The following is a 7,793-nucleotide window of genomic DNA, read 5'->3' as shown; positions in this document are numbered from 1 at the left end:
TTCAACAAGCATTTTAAATACTGAATTTGCACCACCACCCCCCAACTTAAATGAAATATTGTCCTCAATGTTTAAGAATCAAAATTGAATGAGGAGTAATTGAAAAAAAACAAGGGGTTAGAATACACCTGATGAGTAACAAGGGTAACTCACTAAGCACCAAAGATGATAACCTGAAATGATGAAATGAAACTATCATGCGTGGTGTGGTCAAGGTTGATAGACCAGATCCACAAGTGGAATGTCTTCTACTTTCGAAACTTACCTATCAATTAATACTTTAAGGCGTTGATCATTTATTTTAAAGATCTGACCATCCTTAGAATCCTCTATTTCTACCGCCCCATTTTTAAAAATATTTTTTACTACAAATAGGCCAGTCCACCTAAACTGAAGTTTTCCTTTGTGCTTGTGAAATCCAAAATCATATAAGCATACTTAGTCATTAGACTCAAACCTCTTCTTAAGAATATTTTTACCACATGAAACGTTTTCATTTTAACCTTATAGATTTTTGACTTAGACAAATGTTTTAATTTAACTCTTGGTGCTCTCATACTTACAGAAATCTGTCTTTCACCTTTCTTAGGCAATTCCTCAAATTTCGGTTGCCATGCTCGTGTTCCATAATCCTAAGTTTTATAAAAAAAGCACAAATATCAACAATATTAGATGAATCACTAAAAGTATAAAACTCAGAATTAACAAGGGAATCAAAATCATAAGTTGTGTGAACTCTCTTGTCTATGATTGTGTCAATCATGTAAGTTTGGTAACACTAGTCATCCTCTATTGGTTGTTTCTCAATATAAAAAATATTCAACTCGAGAGTCATATTCCCAAAACAGAGCTTCATTAGACCATTCCTACAATTAATAAGAGCATTAGCAGTAGCGAGAAAATGTCTACCTAAAATTAAGGGGATTTTTGAATTAGAGTCAACAAGAGAACTAGTGTCGATGATTAAGAAATCAACAGGATAATAAAATTTGTCAATTTAGATCAAAACATCCTCAACTATCCCTCTTGGTTTCTTAACTGAACGATCAGCCAATTGAAACACAACAGAAGTTGGCTTGATTTCACCTAAACCAAGCTACAAATAAATGGAATAAAGCATCAAATTAACACTAGCTCCTAAATCTAGCAATGATTGCCCAAACTCATGATTCCCAATATTACATGCAATGGTTGGACAACCAGGATCTTTGTACTTGGGAGGAATTCGATATTCAATTAAAGCACTAACTTGCTCTGTCAGAATTTCTGTCTTCTTAACATGGTGCTTCCTCTTAACTGTACACAAATCTTTGAGAACTTTTACATAAGTACGAACTTATTTAATAACATGCAAAAGAGGAAGGTTAATCTTTACCTGCCTAAGGTTCTCCAAGATTTCATTACTAGAATCCAAAGTTCACATACCAGATTTTAAAACATGAGGAAATGGTACCTTAACTGAGCTCTTGATTACCTCGGCTTCCTTGGGCAACTCGGTATTATCATTGTTTTGTTCATTTTCAACATCTTCTGGCTTATCAGTTGTTGGGATGTATAAGGACTTACTACTTCGTATCATAATGGCGTTGACCTCTTTCAAATTTTCTTGCGCCATATGTTGACCTTGGGCTGTGAATTGAGGTTCAGAAGGGAACTTGCCACACTCAGTCACACTCAAGGAGCTCATCATCTTGGATATATGTCTCTTGATCTCTTTGTTTTCTTCAACAACCTGCATAAGCAAAGATTCAAACTTTTAATTAGTTTTACTCTGTGCTTCAATAAAAGCATGTAAAGTATCTTCTACAGAGTTCCTAGAAGATGAAGGTGTATGATATGGTGCAGGATATGATCTAGGGGGTTGTGCAGCAACTGGTTGTTAGACTTCCAGCTAAAATTTGGATGATTACGCCACTTAGGATTGCAGGTATCAGAGAAAGGTACAAAGGGCTTCATGTACATACCTAAGGTATTACATTGTTTCTCATACATCCCTCTCATTTCAGCAAATACGGGACACTCTTGGGCAAGGTGATCTACACCGCCACATACAAAACATGGTCCAAAAGACTCTGCATGATTAACCACGTGTGTTGGCTTTAAGTCTTTAATCTTCAACACCTCTAGCTCCCTAGTGAGCATCTCAATCTTAACCTTCAAGTTATCCTATTCCCTGAGATGGTAAATTCCACCACCATTTGGGTCTCCTGCAGGTCATGACCTATTTGTGCTCTCAATAGCACTAAGTTCTAGGGGTGGGCAGTGGGGCCCCAGAACCCGCTGCTCCACCCCATTTGCCTCGCCTCCTTATATGCGGGGCGGGGCATCCGCACAGCAAGGGCAGGGTACGGGGGCCCCCGCCCATATGGGACGCCCCCAATGGAGGCGGGTGATGACTTGCAAAAATTTCGTATTGTGGATTTTACAAGTTCGCTCGAGCGGAGGCTTTTGGCCGTTCGAGCGAATTCAGGCAGATTCAAACGCTCGACTGCCGCTTGACAGGAAGCTCGAGCGGGTTGCTGAAAAACAAAGATCGCTCAAGCGGAGACATTGGCCGCTCGAGCGAAATCAGGCAGAGTCGAACGCTCGATGTGCGCTTGATAGGACGCTCGAGCGAAATCAGGCAAAGTCGAATGCTCGACGTGCGCTCGACACCCCGCTCGAGCGAACATCGTATTTTGATAGATCTAGGGTCTTCCGCCGTCAGACCATATAAAAGAGATTTTTCACTCTATGGCCGTACTTTTTGACTAGAGAACACCTTTTGGGACTGAAAAAACAGCTAGAGGGATTCAATTTATTTGTTTTTGGAGAGGGAATTCCAATTATTGCATGTACGTTGGAATCATACACGAGCACAGATGGGAAAAAAGCATTGAATCGTTTCCTTGGTCGCTCGACAGTGAGCTCGAGGAGTATCTTTCAGCGTTTATTTTCTTCCAATCTTCTCAGAACAATTATGGTGAATTCATTTATGTTGAATTCCATTTCTAGCATGAGCGAAATTTTATTCATTCTAGGAAAACGATGTAACCTATTTCCGAACTATGCTTGATTGTCTATGCTAATTTAAAGCAATTCTCTCTTTGTTTATCTGATTTATTCTGAGTTTATTGCTTCTAATTAACTGGCCATTGATTAGATGATATTTAATCTTGTGATTTGCTATCGAAAGAGGGAATCATAGGATAGATCTTGAATATTTCAGCATAGGTAAGTATAGAGATCGAAAGACTTGTATGAACCTATGTAGTAATTAAATCATTGGTTTTATTGCTTTCTTGCTTTATTAATTTACATATTCTTGTGTGAATTGATGAACGAGAATAATTTCCAATTGACTATCGAAAGAGGTTGTTGGATGGATTAGAGATTTGCTAATGAACAAAAAGAATTAAATTAAGTTAGCTGGATGAGAAAAGCATAGTGAAGAATTAGGTGAAATCGATTTCCTAGAAGTTTTCTTTCCCATTAATTTGATCTTCGAACGTCAGTTTTATTTCATTTGTGTATTACTCTCTGAGTTGATCTTAGTTTAATTGGCAGCTACAAAAATCTTAGTGATTCCTCTAGATAAAATTGAGATTAGTATAATTTTGGTATTTGGAAAAAGTAAGGTACCAATCCTTGAGGACGATACTCTTCTTATCACTTTATTATAAAACTACGATATTGTGCACTTGCAGTTTTGCACCGATCAAGTTTTTGGCGCCGTTGCCGGGGATTGGTTTATTCTTATTCTTTTTTTCAATATCAATACAAAGTAGTCTTGGTTTTAATTTATAATTTTATTTTAATTTGTTTTACAGGTATGTTTTTTACGTTGGATGCGCCATGCTAGATCTTGTGATATTATTCCTGTTGATCCGGAGATTGAAAGAACTCTTAGATCACTAAGAAGAAATAAGATACTAGCCATGGCTGAAGAAGAACGTGAGGCACTACCACGCACCTTGAAGGACTATGTACGACCAGTTGTGAATGGAAATTACTCGAGCATAATGCGCCAGACAATTAATACCAACAACTTTGAGCTCAAACCAGCTTTGATTAGCATGGTGCAGCAGGCTCAATTCAGCGGATCACCACTGGATGATCCCAATATTCATTTGGCAATGTTCTTGGAGATTTGCAACACTGTGAAGATCAATGGTGTTCCTGAAGACACCATTAGACTGAGATTGTTTCCTTTTTCTTTGAGGGACAAGGCTAGAGGTTGGCTACAATCTCTACAACTGGGAAGTATCATTAGTTGGCAGGACATGGCTGAGAGGTTTCTTGCTAAATTCTTTCCTCCTGCAAAAACAGCCCAACTCAGGAGTGAGATTGGCCAATTCAAGCAAAATGATTTTGAGTCACTCTATGAAGCGTGGGAAAGGTATAAAGACTTGGTTTGACGTTGACCACAACATGGATTGCCAGATTGGTTACAAGTTCAGATGTTCTATAACGGGTTAAATGGGCAAACTCGAACTATAGTTGATGCTGCTTCTGGTGGCACTTTGATGTCAAAGACAGCTGAGGGTACAACTGCCCTTTTAGAAGAAATAGCCTCAAACAACTATCAATGGCCAACTGAGAGGACTTTGGCTAAGAAAGTTGCTGGAATTCATGAATTGGAGCCGATAGCAGCCCTTTCAGCTCAAGTAGCTACTCTATCTCATCATATTTCAGCCTTGACAACACAAAGGATACCACAAAGTACAGAATATGTTGCATCTACAAGTATAACAATTCCAAGTAATGAAGCAAGTCAGGAACAAGTTCAATATGTTAACAATCGGAACTACAACTATCATGGTAATCCTATGCCAAATTACTATCATCCAGGGCTTAGAAATCATGAGAATTTTTCATATGGAAAAATACAAAGAATGTGTTGCAACCTCATCCTCCTCCAGGATTTGATAGCCAACCAAGCGAGAAGAAGATGTCACTTGAGGATGCCATGGTTTCCTTTGTTCAGGAGACCAATGCAAGGTTTAAAAAGACTGATTCACGGTTGGACAACATTAAGACTCATTGTAGCAATATGGGAGCCACTATGAAGAATCTTGAAGTGCAAATTAGGCAACTAGCCACGACCATCAATGCCCAACAAAGAGGAGCTTTTCCTAGCAACACTGAAGTGAATCCAAAGGAATAATGCAAGGCCATCACACTTAGGAGTGGAAAAGAAATTGAGAGGTTACCATTAAAAGAGAGCAAATCCACCCCTACCTATGCGAACAATGGCCAAAGCAAAGATCAAGTAGAAGAAGAGGAGATTGTCAATGATACACTAAGAGAGACCGACTTGCCTCCAGCAATTTCATTTCCTGACAATCCTCCTATTCTCGCTCCTCCACTTCCTTACCCTCAACGTTTTCAAAAGCAAAAATTAGATAAGCAATTTTCTAAGTTTTTGGATATTTTTAAGAAAATTCACATAAATATTCCTTTTGCAGATGCCTTGGAACAAATGTCAAACTATGTCAAATTCCTGAAGGACATCATTTCCAAGAAGAGAAGATTGGAGGAGTTTGAAACAGTGAAACTTTCTAAAGAATGCAGTGCCATTCTTCAAAAGAAATTGCCTCAAAAATTAAAAGATCTGGGGAGTTTCACTTTTCCTTGCACTATTGAAAATTCATTTTTTGATAGGGTTTTATGTGATATTGGTGCTAGCATTAATCTTATGCCACTTTCTATATGCAGGCAATTAGGACTTGGAGAGATGAAACACACAACAATTTCCTTGCAACTAGCGGATCAATCCATCAAGTATCCACGTGGAATCATAGAAGATGCATTAGTAAAGGTGGATAAATTTATTTTTCCTACTGATTTTGTGATGTTGGACATGGAAGAAGATGAAGAAGTCCCACTAATTCTTGGCCGACCATTCTTGGCTACAGGAAGGGCTTTGATTGATGTTCAAAAGGGTGAATTGACATTGCGAGTTAATAAGGAATAAGTTATGTTCAACATCTACCAAGCCATGAAATTTCTAGAAGACCCAAGTACTTGCTTTCGGGTAGATATCATTAAGCAATGTGTAGAAAAGGCCTTTCAAGAAGATATGCAATCCGATCACCTAGAACGCTGTATCACCACTTCATCTCATGCTTTTGATTTTAATAATTCTTCTGTTTTTGAATATGACTTGCCTTTTGTTAGTGAAGAATTTCTCCACTATGTTTTTGCTTTGGGAGCATTGCAACAGGTTACATCACTTAGTAATGAAGTGGGGAAGCTAGAGCCAGTGGTACCAAAGGCTGAATCTAAAAATGCTAAAGAAAAGATGCAGAAAAATACAACTCTGGAGTTGAAGCAATTACCTGAGCATCTTCGCTATGCGTTCTTGGGGGATAGTGATACCTTTCCAGTGATTGTTGCTACATCACTCACACCCAAAGAAGAGGAAAGTTGCTGCGTGTATTGAGGGAGCATAGAACAGCCTTGGGATGGACTATTTCTGACATAAAAGGAATAAGTCCCTCCATTTGTATGCACAAGATTTTAATGGAAGAGTTTTACAAGCCAACGATTGAGCTCCAAAGAAGATTAAATCCAGCAATGAAGAAAGTAGTAAGAGCTGAAATTTTGAAACTCCTTAATGCTGGAATCATTTATGCTATTTCAGACAGCTCATGGGTAAGTCCAGTACAAGTTGTACCAAATAAGGGTGGAATGACGGTGGTGAAAAATGACAATAATGAGTTCATTCCTACAAGAACGGTCACAGGATTGCGTGTACGCATGGATTACCGCAAGTTGAATAAAGCAACAAGGAATAATCATTTTCCACTTCCATTCATTGATCAAATGTTGGATCGATTGGCTGGATACTCCTACTATTGTTTTTTGGATGGTTATTCAGGGTACAATCAGATTGCTATAGCTCCTGAAGATCAAGAGAAAACTACATTCACATGCCCCTATGGAACGTTTGCTTTTAGGAGGATGCCCTTTGGATTGTGCAATGCCCCTGCGACATTTCAACGTTGCATGATGGCTATCTTTTCTGATATGGTGGAAGATATAATGGAAGTTTTCATGGATGATTTTTCAGTTTTTAGTACATCTTTTGATCATTGTTTGCATAACTTAGCTCTTGTTTTGCAAAGATGTGAACATAAGAATCTAGTCCTGAACTGGGAGAAATGTCATTTCATGGGTCAAGAAGGGATCGTGCTTGGCCATAGAGTGTCATCTAAAGGAATTGAAGTGGATCGAGCCAAAATTGCAACCATAGAGAAACTACCACCTCCAAAGAATGTGAAGGGAATCAAAAGTTTTCTAGGACATGCGGGATTTTATAGAAGATTTATCAAGGATTTTTCTAAACTCTCTAAACCTTTATGTAATCTTCTTGAGAAAAATTCTGCATTTGACTTTGATGTTGTTTATTTGCAGGCCTTCAATGCACTCAAGGAGAAACTAATTTCAGCACCAATTGTGATTGTGCCTGATTGGAGTCAACCTTTTGAAGTTATGTGCGATGCAAGTGACTTTGCAATTGGAGCAGTGTTGGGGCAAAGGCGAGACAAGCTGTTTAGAGCCATCTATTATGCAAGTCGGACATTGAATGAAGCTTAGTTGAATTACACGACAACTGAGAAGGAGATGCTTGATGTGGTGTTTGCTTGTGATAAATTTCGGTCCTACCTCATTGGTACAAAGGTGATAGTGTTCACTAATCATGCAGCACTTCACTATTTGTTTGGCAAGAAGGATGCTAAGCCTAGGCTAATTCTTTGGATTCTACTTCTTCAAGAATTTGATTTGGAGATTCGAGACAAAAAAGGAAG

At 38.5% G+C, this 7,793-nt stretch overlaps 1 non-coding gene across 1 annotated transcript; it reads right to left on the bottom strand.

The window, feature by feature from the left end:
* Nucleotides 1-4,310: 4,310 nt before the first annotated feature.
* On the bottom strand, nt 4,311-4,417 carry LOC122293622. Its single transcript, XR_006237320.1, has one exon. It is a non-coding gene; the product is annotated as a small nucleolar RNA R71 (small nucleolar RNA).
* Nucleotides 4,418-7,793: the final 3,376 nt, after the last annotated feature.

This window comes from Carya illinoinensis, chromosome 1 (genome assembly GCF_018687715.1).
Source record: "Carya illinoinensis cultivar Pawnee chromosome 1, C.illinoinensisPawnee_v1, whole genome shotgun sequence".
Classification (NCBI taxonomy): Eukaryota; Viridiplantae; Streptophyta; class Magnoliopsida; order Fagales; family Juglandaceae; genus Carya; species Carya illinoinensis.
The sequence above is the reverse complement of the archived record's forward strand: the minus strand, read 5'-3'. Positions and strand labels throughout refer to the sequence as shown.